At 40.3% G+C, this 27,717-nt stretch overlaps 1 protein-coding gene across 2 annotated transcripts in view; it reads right to left on the reverse strand.

Moving 5' to 3' along the window:
* The window catches only part of Rabgap1l (RAB GTPase activating protein 1 like), a 548,268-nt gene extending 535,597 nt beyond the window's left edge, over nucleotides 1-12,671 (reverse strand). Inside the window, exon 1 of one of the 2 annotated variants that reach the window (XM_021197282.2) lies at nucleotides 12,475-12,655. The gene's annotated coding sequence lies outside the window, so the exon portion shown is untranslated. Of the gene's footprint in view, nucleotides 1-12,474 lie in introns of both variants that reach the window. The other variant, XM_021197283.1, reaches the window with a different exon arrangement.
* Nucleotides 12,672-27,717: the final 15,046 nt, after the last annotated feature.

The following is a 27,717-nucleotide window of genomic DNA, read 5'->3' on the forward strand; positions in this document are numbered from 1 at the left end:
GAAAGAAAGAAAGAAAGAAAGAAAGAAAGAAAGAAAGAAAGAAAGAAAGAAAGAAAGAAAGAAAGAAAGAAAGAAAGAAAGAAAGAAAGAAAATCAGAATGGAGTCCTTTCAAATAAAAACAAAAGAAGCTGCTAAGGAAGTGTAATTTCTAAACACAACACAGCCACTACATTCATGAACCCAGGGCAACTCTGGGGTGCAACACTAGGTCTGCACATGAATGGGGGTGTCAACAGCAAGCCATGGATAGAGAACAGGATCAGGGCACCCTAGCCTTAGTGGTAAGCGATTTGCTAATGACAGAGTTGGGGAAAGGAGAGACACTGAGTTCTGTTGTATCGCCTCTGGTGACCCCAACAGATCCCAATTCAGATGGCTTTAGCTAAACTAACTGGATCAAAACCAAAAGTCATAAATCTAAAAAGGGATCTGGTAGGTGGTAAGGCTGATAAAAAAAAATGGGGGAGAAAAGAGAGGGTCGTGGAGATAATAATCACAGTGGGGGGGTGTAGGGGGGTGCGTGCGTATGAAACTTCCCCAAGAAGCAATTAAATAAAAAAAGGTATCAGAAAAAACTGTCCACACACACACACACACACACACACACACACCAAGAACCCTTTCCTCCTCGATTACTCCAACCCACCCCCGAGCCATACTCAGGAAGCAATAGGCAGCTATGAGCCAAGTCAGTGTTGCTGTCACCTCTGTCTTTCCAGACACCACCAGGATTATCTACCTAGATCTTATCAAACACAAAACCTCTGAAATGAGAGCCTAGAGACTGCCAACAGCATACGCCTGGAGGTGGAGAAGGCACCTGTAGGAAGAAGGCACCACTGATGACTCTCATTGGTAGAAACTCCTCCACTGAAGGTCCTGGGGCCCAAAGTACAATAATCACTGTACTTTTGTATTGATATTATCAGGAACCAGTTTCACAAAAGAACCCTGTGAGATATTTATCAAAGATTACATGAAGCCAATCAAAGACAAACTGGTAGAAAAAACAAACTCCTTTATGCCAGAGATTGCAGAACAAATCAAGTACGTCTCTACTAATCTCAGAAACTACCATTTCCTTGTTGATGAAAACACAAATCCATTTAAATGGCACACACAGCGATTGGGCTAGAGTGCCAGGAGTCATGCTCATATGTGATTTTCTTTAAGGACTGCTTAGAAATAGGAAAACATTAACAAATTTTACAATCACTTTCAATCTATCACTTGTCATCACAGTAGCTGCTGTCTGTCAATCCACACAAAATCAAGACTTAAGATTAATGTGACTGATGTCATCTTCAGCTCTCCATCTATTCTGACCTTACTTATCTGAATTAGAGATTGCTGGGATTGCTGGGATTGTTTTTAAGAAAACAAAGAGTCTAGCTGGAGAGATGGCTCAGTGGTTAAGAGCACTGACTGGTCTTCCAGAGTTCAAATCCCAGCAACCACATGGTGGCTCACAACCATCTGTAATAGGACCAGATTCCCTTTTCTGGAGTGTCTGAAGACAGCTATGGTGTACTTATATAAATATAAAATTTTTAAATAAATCATAAAAAAGAAAACAAAACGTCATGGAGATTGTCTAACAATAAAAAGTGTAATTAGACACACACACAAAGAGATTGAAGATGAAAATATCTTATAGGACACCTAATATTCTCTTCATTGCAGAAAAGAAGGAATTCAAAAATACTACAAATCATCTAATTCATGTTTGCCATATATACTTTTATATTTCTTTCTTCCTCTATATTTTAATCACACATCCTCTACACAAACAGAAAAGAAGTCTTCTACTTCTCAAATAATAGTCATTCAATTTTTCATCTGTTATCCTTTGGTGCTACTGATTACTAATTACAACTTAGCAACACAATGAAAGATTTCAGACATAACCTAATAAGATGAATATATCATGTCTCTTCTTTTGTAAATCTTGGCTGTTTTGATTCTCATGAACACAAAAACAGAGTTGTTGAGAATCACTATAGGACAAATCTGGGCGTAAGAAAGCCCTATAATGATATCAGGAAGGTTGCTAGATTTCTATAAGATCACTTTCTCCTCTGCAAACTAGCAATACATAACAGCTCCTACTTCATACACTTACTTTACTTTTTTTATTTTGTTTTTTTCCAGACGGGTTTCTCTGTGTAGTCCCTGGCTGTCCTGGAACCCCCTCTGTACACCAGGCTGGCCTTGAACTTAGAAATCNGCCTGCCTCTGCCTCCCAAATGCTGGGATTAAAAGCATGTGCCACCACTGCCCGGTCCATACACTTACTTATAAGATGGGACAGAGATTAGGAGCACTTATTGTTCTTGCAGAAAACCTGGCTTTGGTTCCCAGCACCCACATGGATGCTCACAACCATTTGTAATTCCAGATCTGGGGGATCTGACACTCTCTTCTGACCTCTGTTAGCATCAGGCACACACATGGTGTGCATACGTACATGCAGGAAAAACATTCATACTCATAAAATAAATATATCTAGGAAAAAAGATTAGTTATATAATGTATAGTATCTTATATAATAACTACTCCTATATAAATAATGCTGGCTTGTTATTTTTATATACAGAAGAACAAAAAACAAACATTGTCCTTTGCTTTACTTTGTTCTTTTAGGACACGGTCTTTCAATGTGGCCCTAGCTAGCCTAGAACTCACTCTACAGCTTATGTTGTCCAATTCTCTTGCTTCTGCCTCTCTGGTGCTAGGTTTGAAAACATCCACTATGTTTTCAAACACCTATCAGTAAAAGGTGCTATTTTTACCTTTTTCAAAGCAAAAAAATATCAAAAAGCTGAAAAACTGCTAAAGTTTAAAAAAAAAACTCAATGGAAAAAGTACAAAAAGGTAATGAAATCCATACTAAAAAAGAGCAATTAACACATTAACAATCTCATTTCTATAAGCTATAGATTGTCCTTTTATCTTCAAATAGTAAAGATGGTAAATTTTATTGTTAAAAATACCAAATGCACCAGGAAAAATGTTTCATATATCAAAACTAATGACAATGTTGACAAGAAATGGACATTTCAGAACTTTAAAGGAAAACTAAGATGCCTAGAGTCAATGAAAACTAAGCTGTATAACTCATGCAGGGTTTCTTTAAAATCACTAGTTACTAGCAAATGTTCTGTGATCAAAGGCAACGTGGGAGGGCAGAGTCAAAGGAACCCCACAGAAGACAGGGAGAAAAGATTGTAGAAGCCAGAGGGTTCAAGGACACCACAAGATCATGGCCTACAGAATCAACTTAGCAGGGCTCATAGGCTTATAGAAACTGAAGTGACAAACACAGACCATGTGAGGGTCTGAGCTAGGTCCTCTGCATATATCTTATGGTTATGTAGCTTGGTGTTCTTGTGGGACTCGCAACAATGAAATGGGTTATGTCTCAGCCTTTTGCATGCACTTAGGACCCTTTTCCTCCTACTGGGATGGCATATCCAGGCATGATATAAGGGTTTGTGCCCAGGCTAACTGTATCTTGTTAGGCCATGTTCGGTAGCTATCCCTAAGAGGCCTGGTGGTGGTGGTGCTGGTGGTGGTGGTAGTGGTTTAAGAGAAACGGAGAAGTTGATTTGGGGAGAAAGGAGGTGCAGGGAGGGACTGGGAGGAGTGGAAGGAGAGGAAACCACAATGGAGATGCAAAGCATGTCAGAAGAATGAAAGTTTAAAAAAAAAAAAAAAAAGCAATGTGGAAAGAAAAAATTCTATTTCATCCTACATATTACAGCCCATCATGGAGGGAAGCCCAGGCAGGAAATCAAAGGTAAATCCGAAAGCAGAAGACATGGAAGAACGTTGCTTACTGGCTTGTTCTCTCACTTAGGCTCAACCCAGGACCACAAACACAGAAGTTGCACTGCCCACAGTGGGCTGGGCCCTCCCATATTAATCATTAATCATGAAAATGGCCACAGGCCAATCTCATGACCTAGGTGACTAGCTTGTGTCTAGCTGACAATAAAAGCTAACCAGTATAGCCAATAAGTGAACTAAGATTTAAATAATAATATCCAATTCTATCTTTCCATCAATCTTGCTAGGAAGCTAATGTTAGCCTGATTCTCCATATGGAAGTGGATGGCTCCTCATCCTTTTGGCTAAGGTCAAATGTAGTGTTTAGGTATTAAAGTGTAAAAGGTTGAGGAAAAAAGACATTGTCTAAATTACTCTTCACTGTCACTTAATAATGTTTCTTTCCAACAGATCGAAAAATACTATCCTAAGCATGACTAGTAAAAGTGAGACAAATATGACAGGGGCTTAAAATGAGAGACTATATATCTTTCTATGAGAAAAGATTGATGAAGTCTGTTCCAAACAGCTGCTAAATTACTAAATAATTCGATACAAATCTCAGCATCCATACTGTCTGCCAATACATGAATAGATTCTAGCCAATAGTTGATTTTTCATTAATTTATGAATATAATATAATTACAGCATACCAAGAAAAATAAAATACTTAATTACAGTGAAATAAACAAATTAACATAACACAGAGCCAAGAGGCATGGATGCACCTGCAATCCCCACACACAAGAGGCTAAGGTAGAAGGCTAAAGTGTCTGAGGCCAATATGGCCTATAAAGTAAGGCCCTGTCTGTCAATATATTATACATACATACATACATACATATACATACATGTGTGCTTAAGTGCATCTAGTAACCATTCTCAGAACCATTTACATCTTTAAAAGTAATTAATAGAGGGCCTTAAAATGGCAAAGACATTTTAAAGTATACAATAAACACTCTACAACATGGCTTATCAAAAGTTAGGGTTTTATGTCTTTTAAATCTTAAAAGTGAAAGCCACATATCTGAATGCTTTTATTAAAAAATGTGTTTGCTATTTGTATAACACGTAAAAGTAAGTCTGAAGTGTGGGCATAATGACACATACATGTGTACATGAGAGATGACATTGAGAAATGTTTCACTGATATATGAATGAATTCTACACTTTCCTTGTAATGTGTTTCTTCCCCAGGAGTTTGACATTCAAAACTCCCTTCATGTTTTACTAAGTAGCTAAACTAATTATTGTTAGTCGTCTACCAAGAAGCCCATATTTTCACCACAAATTCCAACAACTAATATCACATGTACACCCTTAGAACTGATTGCACTATTTAAGATCAACATCACATTTAATATTTAAAAAGAACATGGTGAAATTTTTAAGGAATTTTAAGAATCTCAATTAGTAAAATCTATTATGTCTCATAAAGTAAAAAAAAAAAAAAAAAAAAAAAAAACTATGGCCACTTAAGTAGCTATTCAATTTATATGAAGGATGCTGGCATGCTGAATCTAAATTCTCACTGAGCTTTTTCGGGTGTGCTGTCTACCTTGTAGAACAAGGTTCATGAGACTGCTGCAATGGTCTAAAATGACATGACAAAGTAGTTAACACATCAGAAGCTTGATTAAATGAGAAAAACAGTTTAGCAATGACACAATTCATATTTATTTTGGAACCACAGCTCATCCCAAAAACTCTTGTGTTTTACCAACCAAGTAGTTATTTACTATAGCAACTTCATTACCAAGATTTCCAAAATTTTCCACACACTTCAGTGCTGAGCTATCAAAGTCTGTGTGTGTGCTGTTTCCTAGGCAACATGAAAGAGGACTTTTACCTTTACAGACTGAAGGGTCAAAGAAAAGGAACCCTCCTTCAAACTGTGCAGGATTTTAGTTAGAAACATAAGTGTGAAATGAGCAGACAAAAAAAGCTCAAGAACTGCCACCAGTGTTTCAGTCTGATAAACAAACAGAACTTGCTATCATTTATCTTCATTTCTAGCCACCAGTATCCCTGCAGAACAAGGTATGTTCCAAACACACTTCAGAACATGGTCAATCATACTAGCTGTCCAATAATACTGAAATCCAAGAAAACTTTTGGGGTTAAGAGTCAAGCCCTAAGGTTTGAAGAGATGACTCAGTGGGTAATATATGTGCTATAAAAACATGAGGCCCCCAGTACCCAGGTAATCGTCAAGCCCGTCTGTAACCCCAGAGGTCAGATGTAAAGGCAAGTAAGCCTTGGAACAAGCTGGACAGCTAGTCTGGAACAATCAACAAGCTCTGGGTTCAGGAGACCCTGCCTCAATACATATGGTGGAAAGCAAAGCCATCAGAGAAGATACCTGATATCAACCTTTGACTGCTACACACATAAACCCATGCATATGAACACATGAAAATACACATATATACATGCTCATGTACACACACACACAAACACACACACACACACACACACACACACACACACACGCCCTTACTCACCCCCACCAATCCCTGGAATCTGGATTTAGTATGAAATTTCTACCTTGCTGCTCTAAGTTCTGAAGCTAGTAGCTCAAAAACTACCTTTCTGCCTGAACAAGAACAGCCTCAAAAACATAAGATGAAACCACATTCTAGAAGATCTCTGTAAACACAATTATTTCCTGCCCTGGTACAGTCAATTTGATGCTATCTACTGAATTAAGCAAAATGAAAGAAAAACACTAATATCTTCTTAAAAACAAAAGATTTTCTCTTTCTATCACACTGAGAATCGATATACTCAAGGTATTTTTTTCTCTAACTACAATTTCTCTCTTCAACTTTTACTGTAAATATACTTACCCTCACTCAGGGTCATGTTTTAATCAGGAGCACAGCATATAAAGCTCGTTTTATGCTAAGGAGTACTAGATGACTCTAGATATAAAAATATAAACTGAAAAGTAGAAAGAAAACCCCCTGGGCTCTTAGCCGTCTGAGGGTGACTGACTCTCACCTAGCTCTTTCTTACTCTGGCCTGCACACACCTCAAAGCTTCTGACCACCACAGCTCATGGCCCAGTAAGGCCTTTCTCTCCAAACTAGTCATCTTATTTCTCCAAGTTCAAAATGCTACCTGTTCTTCTAAACATAGTTAAAACGTCCTCTTTCCCCTATCCTTACAACTACAGTGATCTTTCCCACCTCTCTAATCTCTTCACCACTCAATTCTTTCTGCCATGCATTATCTGTGTTCCCATATTTAATCTTCCACAGAAGCATGAAGGCTTCAAGGTCAAGGACCATGCCTCATTCATCTCTACTTATACTGCCTAACCAAATGCTGGAACTGAATTAAATGAATGTGGCTTGGGTTAGGAAAGGACAGAAGCCCACTAGCTGACCAGGTAGGGTATTGATGCATGTCTATGATCTTAGCACTTGAGAGATAAGTGAGGCTATGTGAAAGTTTGTCTCTATGAGGCAGACAAAGACAGAAATTGTGAGATCCAATATAGAACCCTGACTTTGCCAACAACTACCCATATGATTTTGGACTTTAGATTTTTGTATATTCATCTGCAGGTTAGAAAAGTATGCTCAACTAATTTGTATGTCTGTCTGTTTGTGTCTGTTCATTTGTTTTGGATGTTTGTGGGGGTATTGCTTGTTTTAAAAAAGACTGGTAATCTTTACCTAAGTATAAAATTAATTGGAAACATCTCATAAATGACATGAAAAGAATATTTCAAAGTATTTATAGCCAGTAATATGCTTTACATTTAACAACTGGCTATGGCAAAGGTCAAATTATACTATTTTCTGGTTGTCCCTGGTATAAATAATCCTGCTATGACCACTCAAACAACACTATAACAATATCACTGAACACAGAGCTAGGTAGAACGAGATATGTGTAATTTCTGTTCCAAGTCAGCAGCCACTCAGCACAGTCCTGAAAAGATAAGGAGTATTTCACAAAACTGCTATTTCAGGGGCAGAGGGACATGCAGAAGATATTCAGTATTTCATCCAGTGGAGTACAGTCAAAACAGTTTACTATATGTTCAGTACAATAATCTCCAGTATCTATGTATGCAAATCTTATTCTTGGTTATAGTCTCATAACAATTCATATCTCTTTTCAAAACAGAAAGTAACAAGACAGTTAAGACACCTAATGATATCACTGTAAGACAATTATGGGAAGGAGGTATGTGGTTAGAAACAGTGCAATTAAAAAAAAGCAAATTTTCTATTCCTAATTTTCCCCCAAATTCTTAACACAAGCTTGCATTTTCCAATGGAACTTCTATTACTAAGAATTCTCCATTAGAATTAGTTTTGTTTTTAACTTAATTTGCTCTTAAAGACTTGTAGAACTTGCTGAGCTTAAAATAGGCAAGGAACAGCATAGTTCACAAACTACTGTGTAGACTTTATACTCTGAGAAAAACGGGTTTTGTTGAAATACTTTTCTGACTTTTTACTTAAGCATGCTAAACTGGATAAGGAGAAAAGAAGTTTCCAAAATGTATTTTTAGCTGTACTATGTCTATCACAACAACACTGCCTGTAGTTAGATTTTTCATGAGTATTTATAAAAAGTGTGTTTTCTATTTTTAAGACTATGTAGAAAATAAGAAGGCTCAAAATTTCAAGCACACTAATAATCTTATCCCAAATCTAACTCTAAATCAACTAAAATTACATCTACATGTTTCCTAGGAAAATCCCCCAAACCTATATATTTAAAAAAAAAGAAGATAACCAAAAATGAATCAGCATAAGCATGAAATTTCTATATTCCAAACAACTGTGGCATCTTGTTGGCTGAATAAGCAATATAGAAAGTAAATGAAAAATGTTGAGATATGTCTGCTTCATTTCATTAATTCTTAGTAACTAATGTCCACATAGCACTAATGTCCACATACATATACCCAATTTAAATATTAACTATAGAGACAAAACTCCTGTCTACTCTTAAGACAGCAGTCAAGTCAAAAAATGAGTATATCAGGCTGGAGAGGTGGTTCGGGAGTTAAGAACAATTTATTTCCAGCACCCATGGCTTACAACCACCCATAATCCAATTCTAAGGAATCCAATACCCTCTTTTGAAACTCCAAGTGTACCAGGAACACATGTGGTATACAGACAGACATGTAAACACACACAAAATAAGCAAAGCTTTTTAAAGAAAAATTTAATTAAGTCTTTTTAAAAAAAAAAATGAGTATGTCTTCATTACTTGGGTTCAACTCTGTCTTTTCTGTTTCCATTTGTCATGACAAATAGCTTAAAACTAAAGAAATCCCTGGGTTGGCCAGGCATAGTGGTGAAATCCCAGCTCTCAAGAAGCAAAGAGGATCACGAGTTCAGACTAAGTTTATAGGCACTGGAACCCAGGATGGGTTATAGAGCAAGACCTTGTCTGAAAAAGACTAGGAAAAAATTTTAAAATTTAAAAGTCCTGTGTTCAGTCTTTGTATCTCAAACTCTGGAACTGAATCATTAATATGAGACAAGAGTTATACTTTGGGTCTGGTTAATTTCAGTATCTGATGTTTTTCTTGTTGCTCTTTTTTGTTTTGGTTTGGTTTCTTTGGCAATACATTTTATAATAAATAACATTAAAATGTTTAAATGTTAAATTAAATGTTTAAAAGCTATTATAAACATGCTAAAACTGACTGAAACCTATAAGACATAGGGGCAGGGGAAGAGCTCTGTGCTGGGACTCCCAAAGGCTACAGTATTGATTGACTTCAACCTCCTAAAGTCCTCATCTCCATACAACTAAAGAATGGTGGCTGAGGGCTGGAGAGTTGGCTCAACAGTTAAGAGCACATATTGCTCTTACAGAGCTTGGGGCACCCACATGGCAGTTCACAACCATCTTTAACTCCTGATACAGGGGATGTGATGCCCTCTTCTGACCTCCAGGGGCACCAAGTACACACGTGTACACACACACACACACACACACACACACACACACACACACACACACACGGTACACATGCAGGCAGGCAAGGCACTCATACATGTAAACAATAAATAAATAATAATAAATAATCAAAAAAGAATTTTTAAAAAGAAAATGGTAGGCTGAAATAGAGTCCCAGTTCCATACCTCCAGTGCAAGAATTTTATATACCTAACTGTTCCTTCCTTCAGAGTCAGTATGCAGAAATCTGTTAATCTCTCCCACATAATATTTGTACTTGGAACTACAAAATTTCTACTTTTCACTACTCCCCAAGACCTAAGACTTTCAGCCTCACTGCAGTATCTGAGAGTTCAAATAAATATACAGTAATTAAACCATGTCAAGTTTCAGACAAAGCAAAGTTTTTCAGAAGTCACAAATTCAGAACTAATGAGCTGACAGGAATGAAAACTCTTGTTTCACTTACTTAATAATACTTTGTAAATCAAAGATAACTATAGTTGGGCTTGGTTCATGTCCATAATCTTAATACGTAGAAGGCTGAGGCAGAAGGACTGCTATAAGTTTAAGGTCAGTGTGGGCTACATAGTAAGTTCAGGTCAGTCAGAGCTACCATATAAGACTCTGTCTCAAAAAATAAGTAAGTAAGGCAAAGATAGCTCAGTGGTTTAAGAGCACCAGATGTTCCTTCAGAGGACCTGGGTTCAATTCTAGGACGTACATGGCTGATAACAACTGTCTGTAACTCCAGTTCCAGGGGATCTGATGCCCTCTTCTGACCTCCTCTGGCACCAGGCACAGAGGGGGTGCACAGACATACGTAGAGATAAAACACATAAAATTAAATAAATCTTTAAAAATAAATAAATATCCCAACAAAAATAATACAACCTTTCTAATATTTTTTTAAAAACCACCCTAACGATATAAATCATGAGGGAATGATCAGACAAGCAAACAATCTCAGAACAACACAAACATAAGAACTTCCCATCCAATGCTTAAAACAGAAGGAAAGAAAAATGCCATAGTTCTACAGCCAGACCTTTTGCTCTTGTTTGTATATTTACTATTTTTCTCAATAATATTGGAGCTTCCTACCTTATTTGCAGCTTCCCAGAGCACAAATTAAGCTTTCCAACATGCTCACAGATAAGCCCTGAACAACCACATCTATTTCTCCCCAGATGGTTTAGTATATTAAACTTAAAACATCTTAAACTAATTTAATATGGCCATCAATCTAACTCAAAATCTTAGCTAGCTTCCCAAGAAGTACAATTTTGTAGTAACACATACTACATTAAATTTATCTAGCCTTTCCCCTTTCAACCTCAATGTCAGTTTCATATAGAGAACACAACTGAGATAATGAATCACAGGACAATTTCCCTTTTCAGGCAACTTGTAAACTAGTATTTTCCACGAATAGAATCCACTTCCAATTTGACTACAAACTTCATGTCTGTACCTCCTGATCACGATTACTGGACATTCTACAGAAGTGCAGCGACTGCCAAATGTAAACACTACTACAAGAAAAGTCTTAAGGTTTTCTGGAAATTGTGTTCTCCGAATTGTGACAGTCAACTATCTACCTCTTCTCATACACAAGAAAATTTAGATGCATTAAAATAATCTAAACTTTCCATTGACAAAAAAAAAAAAAAATGCATGCTTTGACATCTGTTTCCAAACAGCACTAGGCAAGTCAAGCAAGTCCTTACCATTAAAGGTTAGCGGTTCATTTTATTTGCATACCATCGATTCTGAAAAAACGATCGCCTAAATTCGAGTCTTTTTCTGATATAACTAACTCTGAGAAGTCCAAAGAGAATACATAAGCACCTCCTGAACGAAACTGTCTTGAGACCACAAATGATCTCTTCTCAGTTCATCAACCCTCCTTGCTCCTGGCCACCTCCCCAATGGCCAGTGGCCCCTTTCCACATGCTGACGCACTGCCCAGCTCTGCACCGTTGGCGATCCGAGCAAAGTACCAGCTCGGTCTCAGAAACTTTGACTCAGTTATCAGGCCACGGAAGACAACATGCGCGTGGGTGTGGATGGGTGCCTGTCGGGGCCCACGCGGCCAACTTTGAAGCGGGGCATTCCTGGCAGGTAGAGATCTGCCCAAAAAAAACAGCCTATCCCAGACAGCAAAACCACAAGCATCGCCAGCAGGGACGGAGCAAAGTGCGCGGGGCGGAGGAAAGGGAAGAGCGAGGGAAGGACACGGGATCCAAGGATCCAACCGACGCTTTCAAGTGGGTAAGAAAATAACCCTGTCCACACGCCCCCCGGACTCGGGGTTGCCGGGACCGCGAGCCGGGCAGCAGCCACATCCCGGCCGCCGCCGGCGGGGGCGGCGGCAATGTCAGGAGGGCACAGTTGGAGACCGCGGCCGCCCAAGCCACCACCCGGCCCCAGGTGAGGGGCGCCAACCCCGCCTCCCGCCCGGCCGCCCCACCGCGACGAGCCAGCCACACGGAGAACCCGGGTGTCCGGGAGGCGGCCGACGGCGCTGAGCCCGCCGGATGCCTTCCGCCCCGCAGCTCCAGCATCCCGGTCCCGGGCCGGGCCTCGCACCCCCCGACCCTCTCTGAACCAGCCCGGTCCACCTCAAAACCCCCTCCGGAGCGCGGCTCCCCGCCGTCAGGCCGCCCTCGGGCCCCCCTCGAAGGCCGCCTTCGCCTCACCTCACGTCTCCGCGGCCGTGCCGGAACAACAACTCTGTCAGACGCCCGAGTCCCACCCGCCGCCCAGAGCTCTGCGGCCGGGCCCGTCCCGTTCACTCCGCCGCCGCCGAAGCCCAGGGAGGGCGGAGGGAACGGGGCGGAGGGAGCGGGCTGGGGAGGGGAGAGGACCGCACGGCAGGAAGAGGCGAGGGAGGGGGCGGACTGAGGAGGAGGCGGCCGGCGGGAGCGCGCGCGCCCGGCCCCTCGGCGCGGCGTGCGCGCTCCCGAGGGCGGAGGCGCCTTCTCTGCCCAAGGCGGCGGCGGCGCGCGCGCGCGTCCACAGGCTCGCCTGACCCGGCTTCCCCCCACCCCCCCGCGCCCGCCCCCCAACCCCACCCCCGAAAGCGCGGAGTACAAACCTGAGCAGAGGGCAGAGGGCGAGCTAGGAGAGCGGAGGCGCAGGAGGACCTCCCGCACGCGTGCTGGTGCCTGGCAATTATCCCCAGCACTGACTGAGTTCTAAGTCCCTTTGGGGGAGATTCTTTCTTAACAAACCTGTTTTACTTATTTCCATTCTGTGAGGCCAGGAAGTCACCTCGGAGGACTTAACTTTTCCACCGGGACTCTTTGTCCTTTGAAGGTGTGTCTCTGTGCCTGGAGGCATCCCCCCTTCCATTAACTCTTCCAGACTCAGACTGCATAGGAAATGCTAACCCAACTGTAAAGGCAGCCTGGGTCTCACCTTTGAGCCTTTAGGAGAGTGGATTTTGGAGGACAGATAAACTATCTATTTTCTGCCACAAATATTGTAGTAATTTTTGAACTGTGAATTTCTTCCTTTCTAGATCAAGCAGCCAGAAATGACCTGTATATTCCCTGAATCTCATGAGAACTTTTTTCTCAGGTTTATGGCACAAATATGTGTACCCTTAATCTGTGAAATATTTTAGAGATTCTAGAGGGACCTATTTCACTCATGCCTGTGCCTTTCATGATGAATCCTACCTGGCTTATAGGAAGTTTTCTTTCAGTAAATATTACTGTATGAATTGAATGCGTCCAGAGATTGGACCTCTAGAATGGCTTCTTGAGTTGAAAATTCTCTTTTCTTATAACACTTCAATTGCTCTGTCATTATTGTCCACCCAGATCCAAAAGCTATTCTGTAACATTTGTCAAAGGACCTTCAAACCCAAGTTTCTTTTCTCGTTTTTTCTTAATGTTAATGCCTACAGATGCTGGGTCATAGCAAAAGTGTTCCAACTCATTTGGGTTTCCCCTCCATGTCAGGTCCTTCCCAGAAGGTATTTTTGTTAAGCTCCGTACCCTGAGTAGACCTCCTAAACCGAACCTGACTCGATACTTTAAGTTTGATACCTAATAAAGTTAGGATTTAATTAACATAAGTCATCTGTTGAGTTCCCTGTTTGCAGAGTCTCATTGTAAAATATACAAGAAGTAGATACTGAGCCAGGCTCTATGAGAAAATCAGCGTGGAAAAGGCCGTTTGCCCTCTGGTTTCTTCTAAACAAAGCGTAGTTATTTGACAAAGGGGACAATGAAGGCTAGGACTTAGCTCCCGTTCTCCTGTTTACCAGGCGGCCAGGCCAAAGAAGGGTGTGACTTCACGTGAAAGCTCACTTCAGTTAACCTGACCTGGATCACCCTCTCACAGGCACACCCGGGGGCTTGTCTCCCAGATAGCCCTATATCCTGTCAAACTGACCATAGTAACCACTGAAGACATCCAGGCACATCTTGTGTGTGGAGGAGAATGAAAAGGAGTCTTTCTCACAGCTAGCTGCTGTGATGGGTGGGTTTAGTTACTGAAGCCATCACCTCTACTGCGAAGGAAGCTGGCCTGGAGGCGAAGCTGACACATTATGAAAGAGTTCAAAATAAGCCAGAAGTCATCCTGTAGATTTAGTCATTTCCCTGAGTCAAGATGTTTTCTTAGTTACTTATGATTTTCAAAATGAATTGAGATTTTTATTATTTGCAGTCAAGTCTGAATTTTTCAATACATATTATGGAAGGAAGAATCATGTATTATTTGGCTCTTCCACAGATTTTTGTCTTAATGAAATGAATAGATACTGTACTTGATAAAATTTTAGAAGATCCTCATAGGGATTTGTCTACTACCCAGAACCCTTCCCAGACTCTGTTATTTATGTAATGTCTGAGAACTCATCACTGCACTTAAAAAAATTAGGCCCTAATAAAAGCACCACATGATTCTAATGGGTAACCATGAATATATGTATTTAACATGTGAGGGGTTTTTTATATTTTTGTTTTGTCGTGTGTGTGTGTGTGTGTGTGTGTGTGTGTGTATGTTATACTTAAGTATACACTAACCAAACCAAAAGAGGATTCTGAGTATCTTCTGCCATTCTCTATGCTATTCTCTTAAGACAGACTCTCTCACTGAACCACAGCTCCCCAGTTTGGCTAGGCTGTCAGCCAGCAGGCTCTAGCCGACCTCCTGTGTCCATTTCGAACCAGCACTAGGGTTGTGGGCATGCATGGCCACACCTGGATTTTTTTTACATGGGTGCTGGGGATCTGAACTTAGGTCTCCATGTTTGCATAGCAAATGTTCTTACCCACACAGCCACTCCCTGGCCACTATTATATCGGTTCAGAGTTGTTTTGTTGTTGTTGCTGTTGTTTGTCTGGAAAGATTAGAAAAATTACCCTGGTAACCAAGATTGTTGTGTTGCATATCTTTAAGCACTTGGAGGCAGTGGCAGGTGAATCTCTGAGTTCAAGGCCAGTCTTGTCTACTGAGTTCCAGGACAGCCAGAGATACAAGAGAAAACCTCCCCACACACACACACACACACACACACACACACACACACACACACACACAGGGAAGAAGGAGGAGGAAGGAAGGAAGAAAGACAGACAGACAGAAGAAAAGAGAAAGAAAAATGGAACTGGCTACCTAGAGAAAGGAGAAATAAGAGGTAACAAATCATACACTGTAGGCAGAAAGACTTTTCTCCTTCCTTTTTATTTAAAGCTGAAATTCAAAGACATCTAGACAAATCATTCTAAGCCCAAACTAAAGTCATCCTTTAAAACAGAATAAGAACACACTCAACCAGCCAGGTATGGTGGCAAGAAGATCACAAGTTCATGACTAGCCTGGGATACGAAGTGAGTTCCAGGACACCTTGGACTACAATGTCAGAATCTGTCTCAAAAACGGAAGGAAGGGAGGGAGGGAGGGAGGGAGGGAGGGAGGGAGGGAGGGGAGTAGGGAGAGAGGGAAACAAGGAAGATGAGAAGGAAGACAATGACCACCACTATCAATAATGACAACCACAACATGGTCAACATGCAATATGTTTATGGAAATCAGAACATGTTCTCAATCATGAGAGAGGCAGGCAGAGTGTAAATGTTTCTTGAAGACTGACTTACTATTTTTATAACCTAATAAGAAATAAAGATGATCTTGGGAGGCAGAGGCAGGCGGATTTCTGAGTCGAGGCCAGCCTGGTTTACAAAGTGAGTTCCAGAACAACCAGGGCTATACAGAGAAACCCTGTCTCGAAAGAAAAAAAAAAAAAAAAAAAAAAAGAAAAAGAAATAAAGATGATAGCTCCCAATACCTGAGAGAAATGTCTGAAATTCATCTCACTATCAGACTGCTTTTCTTTGTCTGTGACAATGACCCTCTGTAGTAAATAACAAAATCCCCCTGGGAGGAAGGGAGTATGGGGGAGTTACGTCTACTTAGCTCCTGGGAGATGACCAACCTCTGAGATATTACCCTGGACATCTTTTGTATTAAAAAAATATTTCAGTATATAAAAGTAGAGAAAACAGTATGATAAGTCCTATCCTGCCCATTAACTTGACAACCAGAATATGCCTAATCTCCCCACCCCATCCCACACACAAATTTCACTCACAAGCATTTCCTTGTCTAGCCCTAAAAGTTAAGGGATCTTTTACTGACATCAATAAAACCTACAATTCACAGGATAGATAAGCAAGTTCCTTAAAAAAGGTTATATAAAGATAAGTAGGAAAGAAGAGATGTTAGGTTTGCTTGGATATGATTTTGCTTTTTCTATTTTTTTCATTTCTTTTTAGAAGTTTTATAAAGTATAATTGTCATACAATTAGCTATACATTTTGAAATATAAAACTGGACACATTTTGACATATATACTTTTCTAAGAACATCACCACCACCAAGACAGCAAGCATAACTAACATCCCAAAGAGGTTCTTTGGGTCCATTCAGCCTCATCTGCCACATCCTCAGGCAACCACTGAGCAGCTGTTACTACAGATTAGCTTGCAGTTAATATTTTCTGCCGCTGGAAATCTAGCACAGTTATTAGAGCATTTGCCTAGCACACACAAAGTCCGGGGTTTGATATCCAGCAGCACATAAACTTGGTATTTCACACCTATATATTTGGCATCTGGAGTTCCAGGCTAGATGGGCAAATGATGCAAGAAATTCAAGATTATCTTCAGCTGCATAGAGAGTTTGACATCACCACTGGGATGAAACCCTGCTCAAAAATATAAAATTTTCCATAAATGGAATTATACAAGATATTTCTGGGGGGTTTTGTTTTTTGTTTTTTTTTGTTGTTGTTGTTTTGTTTTGTTTTGTTTTTCAAGACAGGGTTTCTGCCCTGGCTGTCCTGGAACTCACTCTGTAGACCAGACTGGCCTCGAACTCAGAAATCTGCCTGCCTCTGCCTCCCAAGTGCTGGGATTAAAGGTGTGCGCCACCACACCCAGCAAGATATTTCTTTATGTTGCTTTTTTCTACTCGTGACTATTGGGCTTGCTGTAATTTACATTTTTCTCTATGATGTTCTTATGTATTTTCATTTAGTCTCCCAACCTCACAGCATGTGTTTAATTCCTATTCATGTTAGCATACAGTGAAATTCAGTTCCCTGGTATGCTCTGTTTCTGGTTTCTCTTATCTGGAATGTGGAAATAGCACATACATACCCCCTTTCTTCAAGGTTGGCAAAGTATTTTTTAAACTTTTAAAGGACCCAGCATTTATATATTTTTGGAAAAGTACAGGATCTTCTCTTGCCAGCCTAGTTTAATGTATTTATCTGAAATAGATTAATTTTTAATAGTATAAAGAAAGTCTATTAAAACCAGGTGTGGTGGCGCACGCCTTTAATCCCAGCACTTGGGAGGCAGAGGCAGGCGGATTTCTGAGTTCGAGGCCAACCTGGTCTACAAAGTGAGTTCCAGGACAGCCAGGGCTACACAGAGAAACCCTGTCTCGGAAAACCAAAAAAAAAAAAAAAAAAAAAAAAAAAAAAAAAGTCTATTAAAAAGAAATCTTTTTTTTTTTTTTTAATGAAATGAATCTAATTAGATACAACAAAACCATCACATTGAAGTTGGACAAGGCAAACCAACAGCAGGAAAAGAGCCCCAGGAGAAGGCACAAGAATCAGAGACCCACTTGTTCACACATATAAAAGTCCCATAAAAGTGTGAAACTAAAAGCTCTAGTATGTGCCCAGAGGACCTGTGCATACCTGCATGGGCCCTGTGCCTGTTGCTTCACTCTGTGTGAATTCATGTCAGCTTTATTCAATTGACTCATCGGGCCTTGTTCTTCTCCCCTCTGACTCTTCCACTCTTTCAGCCTCCTCTCCCATGGGGTTCCCAGAGCTCTGAGGGGTGGGGGATTGGATGGAGATCTTCAATGTAGAGCTTGGTGTTCCAAGTTCTCTTTCTCTGCATAGTGTCTGGGTGTGGGTCTCTGAATTTGTTTTTATCAGCTACAGGAGGAAGTTTCTCTGATGATGGCTGAATAAGGCACTGGTCACTGCATATAGCAGCATATCATCAGGAGTCATTTTATTACTACTTTTTTTTTCTTTTAAGACTAGTATCATTTGGCTTTACCCTAGGTCTCTGAGCTATCTAATCTCTGGTTCTTGGTCACCCAAGCAGTGTTGGGTATGGATTTCATCTTGTGGAGTGAGCCTTAAATCAAATCAGACATTGGTTGGTTACTCCCATAAGCTTTGTGCCACCATTGCCCTGGCATATTTTTGCAAGCAGGATGGCATTGTCAATCAAAGGTTTTGAGGTTGGCTTGGTGTTTAAATTTCTTTCAGTAGCCTGCAGAGTACCTTTCCATACCAAAGAGACTAGAATGTAGGAGTAATGGGGAGAGGTTGAGGGAGAGAATGTGGGGAGAGACAGCTAGAATTGAGAGGGCATTTGAGGGCCAATAGGGAAACCCAGTGTAGTGGAAACTTTCTAAGTTATAGAAAAGTGATCCTAATGATGCCTTTAAATAATGAGGGAGATGGAGTTCCAATTAGCCATCTCTTGTCACCAAAAGGAGCTTCCCATACTGTGACTGGGCTATTTCCAATTGAGTTGTTGGCCAAAGGGGTCTCGTGAAAATCCCCAAACAACTCAGACTCTTACCAAGACAATAGGTTGCTCTCCACAAGCTGATGGTAAGGCCCCAATGCGGAAGACAACACCCATACAACTCATTGAACAGGGAGAGGTCAAGCTGGTGCCAACGTAGAAAAGGAATCTTTTAAGATATTTTTCTTATACTGGAGAGATGGCCCAGTGGTTGGGAGCACTAACTTTTCTTCTAGACATCCTGAGTTCAATTCCNAGCAACCACATGGTGGCTCACAACCATCTGTTAATGGGATCTGATGCTCTCTTCTGGTGTCTGAAGACAACTACAATGTACTCATAAATAAAATAAATAAATCTTTTTTTAAAAAAATATTTTTTTCTAAATTCACACACTAAGTAATTGGTTTTCTTCTTGCATACCTACTTTGGTGATCTTCTCCCCTACCCCACCCCCACAGCCCCTTTCCCTACCAGCTTCCTGCTGGTTCCTCCCTACTATAGATCCTAACATTGTTTCAAGTCACTTCAATTCTATTACTCTTTTTCCCTCTCCCTTAAGACTTCTTTTCCCCTCTCATAGTCCTCTTCCATGGTTGCAGGGAGTGACCCAACTGGGGCAGTAAGGGAATGAAGAATGGACAGACACACAGGCAGATACAAAAAAGCTGGAATGAGGTAATCTGGACTCTCTGACGGAGAAGCTACAGCCCTCCCCACCTCCCAGGTAGGTTATTACAGACAGGTAAACAAGGACACGGGTTATTTATTATATCCAGCTAAACAAGGACACAGGGTTATTATATGCAGCTAAACAAGAAGGCGGGTTTAGTTAATCTCATTAGGAGCAGTCCGTATGAAAACTGAAAACTGCCTTCAGGGTGTAAACATGAGAGGAAGAAAGCTACAGGGGACAATTTGTGCACATACTATCAGGATTCACATTTGGACCCCAGGGCAAGGAAGGTTTGCCATCCCTCTGATCCTCCTCTGGGGAAAGCTTTAGTCACCTCCTTTGGGGACAAGGCATTGGAATCCTTGACATAGCTGTGGCCATGTCAACAATACACATAATCTCAGGACTTCACTTGCTCCCTACAATCCCCTATCTAGATTCATGCCCTATACCAGAACACCCACATTAAAAATTAAAACTAGAATTCATATATGAAAAAAAGCAAGCAGTAGTTATCTTTTGAGTCTGGGTTACTTAGTGATTTCCAGTTTTATATACTTTGCTGCAAATGTCATACTTTCACTGTGTGTGTGTGTGTGTGTGTGTGTGTGTGTGTGTGCGCGCGCGCACGCGCGCGCATGCAGGCACATGTAACACATTTTATCTACTCATTCACCAATGGCTATCTCCACTGGTCTGTTTCCTTGGCCAGCATGTGCAGAGCACAACATGGATGAGCAGTATCTCTGTGGTATGACTTAGCATCCTTTGGGTAACTGCCCAGGAGTGACATAGCTGGGTCATATGGCAGTTGTAATTTTAGTTTTCTGAGAAACCTCCATTCTGATTTCCATAATGTCTGCATCACTCTACACTCCCACCATCACTGAGTAAACAGGAGCTCTCTGCCTCATTACAGGGAGAAGCTGCATAATCACAGAGGTAGCCTGTCTGTGTGGCTGTGTGGCTGTGGTGTGATGTGGTGTGAGCCATCTCAGCAGGGTAATTTCCTCCCTGGTGGTTTCCCTACATCAGTTCATCCAAGCACAGCTTTAGCAGTAAAATCCAAAATCCCTTCAAGTATTTGCAACAGACCTGGTAAATTCAAGGGTTTTGACATTTGCATACATATATACACACACAACATATGTGTGTATACACATATGTATGTATGCATTATGTAAATGTATGTGTATATATAGTCCCCAAATGTGTATGTTTTAAGAAGTAACCAAAACTTATGTTTTCACAGCAAAAAAAGGAAAATAACCACTTTCCTCTTCTACATCAAGGGAAATATGGCTCTTCTACATTCCTCTCTGACCCTCCTACAAGACATTTCTTAAATCTTTTCACCTATTGTCACATTAAAAATAAATTATAAAAAATTAATTAATTAATTAAAATAAGATATAAATTTATAAAAAGATTTCTAAATTCTATGATAATATATCTAATATAAAAGTAAATGACAATCTGTCTATATATTGCCTATTTACTATCAATAAATAAGTAAGTAAATAAATGTGACAATTAAACAACAAATGCTTTAGAGTGTCTAAAAGATGCTTTTTTTAAAATTATTTATTTTTATGTATGTGAGTACACTATCACTGTCTTCAGACACACCAGAAGAGAGCTTCAGATCCCATTACAGATGGCTGTGAGCCACCATGTGGTTTCTGGGAATTGAACTTAGGACCTCTGGAAGAACAGTCAGTGCTCTTAACTGCTGAGCCATCTCTCCAGCCTGTTTTAAAAGATTTGTAACACTGTATCTAATACTTTTCCAATTTTAGGCTGATTCTTTCTACTCTGATATATTTCTCTGATTTGTTGACAATAAAAAACCTCTATAGAAAACCATTAATTTATAGTAATTTCTACGTACATTTTTGTTAATCATTTTCAAACTCCACGTGAAAATGCAGGTTTTAGGATTCTTTGTAACCAGGACTATATGGTATAATTATAGTGGAAATGTATTATGCTATCAAGTTCATGACATGTGAATAGAAGTTTAATAGCTCAATCTCAATGACATTTTTGTTCTTTGATTTCTGAGTTAGGATCATGAGTACCCCAGGCTAGCACCAATCTCCCTATGTAGCCAAGAATGAAGGTGGACTTCCAATCCCTCTGCCTCTACCTCCCGAGTGCTGAGAATACAGAATACCATGTATAAACCACCATTCCTGCTTTATACAGCACTGAGAATAGAACCCAAGGCTTTGTGCATGCGACACACACATTCAACCAACTGACCCACATTCCCTATTCTTTATATCTTTTGGTATATATTAAACTATGCAATCATTGTTAATTGAATTCTATCACCGATTTGTGCCTCACTTTGAACACATACCCTTTCCCCCCTAATATAACTGGTACTTTTCTTCTGTGTCCCACAAGAACTAAGACATCCAGCTTTGTCCACCTATGACCCCTTTTATATTTTACATTGTTCATAACTGTTTTTCTCCTCTAGATGATGAGCTCACTGGCAAAAACATGGACCATGTCTTTTTTCTAGGTGCTCCTGAGTTATTATTATGTGAAAAATAGAATGAGTAAAAACATCCACAAAGCTAAGAAAGAAATTTCTGAGCTGTTTCTCTTCTCAGTGAAGTGGAGCTTAAATAAAAGAGCAGGTTACTGCGTTTTCTTACATGTGGCTGAATATTTGTCTTTCTTCTGTTTCAAGCGGCTCCTAAACACTTGCTTCAGTATCCATATCCTCCTTCCATTTAAGTAACAGAACTCCGGATTTATTCAATATTAAAGGAGAAAGACTACGGTCTTTGGCCTCCCTTGTCCCCTGAAATGAGCAACTGGGTGAACTTTCCTTCAAAGAGAAGAACTGGGCGCTCTCTCTCTCTCTCTCTCTCTCTCTCTCTCTCTCTCTCTCTCTCTCTCTCTCTCTCTCTCTCTCTCTCTCTCTCTCTCCCACACACACACACACTCTTCTCTCTTACTGCCCAGAAAATAGATGCAATGCTGTTATCTTGTAACAGCCATCTTGAACTGAAGCACAGGGGCCGCCCTAAGAGTTAAAAGAGTTTCTTAATAATACAATCCCTTTGAAATTGAAATTCCCCATTTAGACCCAGCCTAGCTGGGGTGATAGCTAATGTAAGAACTTTGAATGAGAGGCTGGAGAGATGGCTCAGCAATTAAGAGCCATTACTGCTCTTGCAGAGAACTTGGATTCAGCTCCCAGCACCCACATTTGTAACTCCAATTCCTGAGAACCCAGCACTGTCTTCTCACCTCCTCAGGCTCACGCACACATGCACGTGTACACGTGTGCACACACATGGGTGGTGTATATAAATTCATGGATAGATAAAATAAAAACAAAAGTTTTCTTTAAAAAAAAATATAAGAAATGCTGTGCAGTGGTGATGCATGCTTTAAATCCCAGCCCTTGGGAGGCAGAGACAGGCAGATTGCTAAGATTGAGGCCAGCCTGGTCTACAGAGTGAGTTCCAGGACAGCCAGAGCTATACAGAGAAACCCTGTCTCAAAAATAAATAAATAAAATATATATGTATATATGAGTGAAGTAAGTTTGGGCTGCAGCTGCAAAGTCATTAGGAGTGCTTGTTGTTCCTTCAGAGGCCATGGTTCGGTTCTCAGCACCCACATGCTATCTTACACTCTCTTAAGGCCTCCTTGGGCACCAACCATGTACACAAACACACATAGACAAAATAATCATACATGTATAAAATACATGTACACATATAAAATAAGTGTTAAAAAATAAGCTTGCATGAGAATTTTAATAATTTTTTTTTATTTGAATAACCATGACTGGGCCAAACAGCCCATCAAGTAAAAGTGCTTGCTGCAGAAGCCTGCTGACCTTGGTCCAATCCCAGGAACAGGTGGTGGAAGAGGAGGCAGCCAAAGTTGTCCTCTGATCACCATGCCATGCACATAAGCACATGCACGCCCACACATGGGTGCACACACTCAAACAAGACAAAAACAAATAACATTTTTAAATAAATAAAATTCACGATGTAAAAACTGGCTACGGTGATATTCTTTTCATTACTGTGCTTGCTTTGCGTTGCCCATGCCATTTGATTGAACTTCTTCGTTGTCATCTTTCTCTTTTTAGCAGCACATAACTAATGGTGAAGATTTATGGGTTCTGTTATGACTTATGCAAAATGTAAGATTTTAATTTTTGTAGAGAGAGGGGTTTGTTTGGTTTGTTTTTTTTTTTTTAGCTTGATCATTTGTTTTAACAACACTGGGCGGTCAAAGGTTTACTTCATCCATAAAGACTGCTTTGCATTTTATTATTTCAGATTCTACTGTAGCTGTTGGTGAATAGAAATGGTACCGGAATTGTAAGCTTTTGTTTCATAAATGTGGGATGCTTTCAAGGGTCTGAAAGGCCTCCACCTTCCAGTGGAAAAAATCTCTGTGCTCATTACATTAGGCCAGTGTGACTTGGGAGACACAGTCAAAACATAAATGTATTCTTGAATTATCTCAGTGGGTGAAAATGTTCCCCTGCTCTCTGGTGCAAATTCCTGCAAATCTCATGATTTTTCAGTTTGCTCATGCAAAATATAGTATAGGGGGTACCTCCCACTAAGACAGGGTTTAGGATGTCAGCATTGAATCTGAGGAAGACAAGGCTTTTAGAGCTCAGGGATAAGGGGTTTCCAAATGGAAATTTGGCAGGCAAAATAAATAGACAGGGTTACAGGTGCAGAACATAAGACTACACATTAATCCTAACGAACTCCTGAAATAAGGACATAATTGCATAGTCAAAATAATAGTCATATAAGCTTTTGAAACAAAGATAGAATTGCAAGATACTTATAAACAATTTTTTGAATCAAAGACATGGTTGCCACTCCTGGAACAAAAAGTACAGAAACATTTATAGTTAAGGTTACAGGTGGGGCATAGCCCAATCCTTGGAGAACAGGTTAATCATAAACTGGAATGAAACTAGTTTGTCTTCACTATAAATGGCTTTTAGGCCTATAATGCTGGCAGGCTGGTTCTTCACTTGCACCTTTAAATCACAAAAATATAATTTCAATTGAGGCTTAGAAGAGAAAGCTTTAGGGCAGTGGTTCTCAACCTGTGGGTCTCAACCCCTAAGGAATTGTATGTCAGACATTCTATGCATCAGGTATTTATGTTACAATTCATAGCAGTATCAAAATTACTGTTATGAAGTAGCAACAAAATAATTTTATGGTTGGGGTCAGCACAACTTGAGGAACTGTGTTAACAGGTTGCAGTATTAGTAAGGTTGAGAAGCACTGCCTTAAAGAAAAGGAACAGGAATAATTTTTTCTTTTGTTTTCTTCTCTTTTCTCTTCTTTCTTTTCTTTCTATTTTTTTCCTCCTTAAGTTCTCTCCTTCTCAGTGGCTGATGTTAGGGATTGGGGTTGGAGGTCGGGGGAGGGAAAAAGGGAAAGGGAGTAGATAGATCCTAACTGGGTGGACTGCACTGCATGGCTTTGAACGCTCTGGGATTGACGGGGGTTGGTGCCGACTCTTGTGGGCATTTATGTGGATTTCTCACTGCTTGACCTCTGAAAAGTACAGCTCCTTTACTTTCTGTGATAAGGAATATATATATATATATATATATATATATATATATATATATATATATATTGCTGCCACTTCTCCAGTACCACGAGGACTTGTTTGTTTTGTGTGGAGGGGATGCTTGCTTGCTTGCTTGCTTGCTTTTCATCTCCACCATATTGTTTTTTACAACTCAATTGACATTCCAGGCAGTGTTTTGGAGCAAAAGTATAAGGGATCCCCGTATTGGCTTTCTCTCCTGGCCCATCACATGTATTATGTATCCTTTCTCTTGACCAATTGAAGGGGCTGGCTATTTCTAATATAATTGGGTAAATCTTCCCCAGTTTTAAAAAAAAAAAAGTCTTCTAGGCATTCACTTTCTGGCCTTCAAAATTCTCACTAGAAGCCTACCAACTATAGTCCTCTAGGATTCAGTAAGAAGACCTCAACTGTAAGAGCAAAAACCAGCTCTTCATCCTACTGAGAAGGGCAAAGGAATGCATAGCATGACTCTGTAACAACTACCTGTCACACACACACACACACACACACACACACACACACACACACACACACACAAACACTATTTCCACTGATTGACCTTTGTGGTTTTTAAGAACCACCTAGCCAATGGAAACTTGCTTTGAATATCTCCTTCATGCTCTGCCACTTAACTCTGAATTTCACAACTCCTGCAACCTGCTTAGGTCAGAAGTTTCTGGTCAGCCTTCTGTTACATTTCTGAAAGCTTTGAGACCCTCTGACCCACTAAAGTTATCAACTGTTGTCTTTAATTCATCCCTACGTTCTCTCTTCCACTCTACCTCAAATTCCTGAAGCTATAAGAAACCTTCCTCTAACAGACTTTGTCTCGATTCTTTGTCTTAAAATAAAATCTATTTTTTTCATAATGTAAATTTAACTATCCTCCTTAAAAATCATTCTGTTAAAAGTCAAACGTCCCTCTAGATATATGACTAGCTCCTTCGTTTTTATTGACTAATTGCACTAAATATTTTATGCCACTTACTAATAAGGTCAACTTTTGAACACTTTAGCTCTTCTCTAAAGGCTTTGGTTTCCCTCAAAATAGCTAAATAGAGGAAAGGAATAGCAAATATGGGTGGGTATATAATCCACTCACAGCCCAATACAGGTGGGTATATAATCCACTCACATGATTCCCCTTCTGAATCTCCCTCCTATCAGAATAAAACATATCAACCTTGGGCCTAGGAGATGGCTCAGTAGTTGGAGAGCTTGCTACATAAAGACATGAGTTCAGAGATAGGGAGATCTCTGGGCTTGTTGGCCAGCCAATCTAGTCAAACAAGTGGCCTCCTGGTTCAGTGAGAGACCTTTTCTCAAAATATAAGATGAAGGGTCTGGCGAGGTGGCTCAGAAAAAAAAAAATGTTTTCTGTGAAAGCCTGGTGACCTGAGTTTGATTCCTAGAACCCACATAAATGTGGCACACCATGCCTGTGTCTTTTCCCACACTAAAATCACACTAAAACGAGTGTATGTACTCACACGAGCACATGCATACATGACTCACACACATACATATGCATATACATAATTCTAGTATTATATGCATATAGAATTATGTATATGCATACATATACATAATTCTAGTATTAGAAGGCTATATATAAATGTATATATCAACTTCATTTCTCTTTCCTTACTCATCAAAATTCTGCCTTTTGAATGATATTTATTCAAGGTCCTACCTTCCCTTCCTGGTCAAAGCCTATTGTGTAATTTTTATCTGGTCACAGTGGTTAAATTGAACACATACTTATTAAGTACTTGTTAGTTAAGTGGTACTAAGAATTAGGAATGCAACAATAATTTTTTAATTATTTACTTTATGTATGTGAGTACACTTTCACTGTCATCAGACGCACCAGAAGAGGGCATTGGATCCCATTACAGATGGTTGTGAGCCACCATGTGGTTGCTGGGAATTGAACTCAGGACCTCTGGAAGAACAGTCAGTGCTCTTAACTGCTGAGCCATCTCTCCGGCCCACAACAATAAATTTAACAGAAAAAGTCTAGGCTCTCAGGCAAACATCATCAATAAGCAATTAAGAATCGGAGCTTACAGTGTCAGGCAATGAGGAGAAGTGGAGCAGTAGACAGTGTCTTGAAGATAGAGTCGTCAGGAAAGACCTCTCTTGGGAAGAGTCTGTGCAGATCCTAATCAGGAGGGGACTGGTTAAAAACAACTGTCCTGAGATGACAGCTCTTGATGCTCTTGAAAAACAGCAGGAAGCTCTGTATGGAGGATACCAGGAGGAAAGAGAAAGTGCTAGGAAGCGAGTTTAGGGAAATAGTTGAAAGCCAAGATGACAGAGGGCTTAGAAGACCATGACGAGAGCTCTGAGTTTATTCTAAGTTGATGGAAGGCCATGTTGGGTAGAGGAGTAGTAAGATTGGTTCTGTGCTTTGATAAGACTGGTGTTTCTGCAATGCCGAGGATCAACAGTGCAGAAGCAGCCGGGCACGGTGGCACACGCCTTTAATCCCAGCACTTGGGAGGCAGAGGCAGGCGGATTTCTGAGTTCGAGGCCAGCCTGGTCTACAAAGTGAGTTCCAGGAC

This window comes from Mus pahari, chromosome 5 (assembly GCF_900095145.1).
Source record: "Mus pahari chromosome 5, PAHARI_EIJ_v1.1, whole genome shotgun sequence".
NCBI lineage: Eukaryota > Metazoa > Chordata > Mammalia > Rodentia > Muridae > Mus > Mus pahari.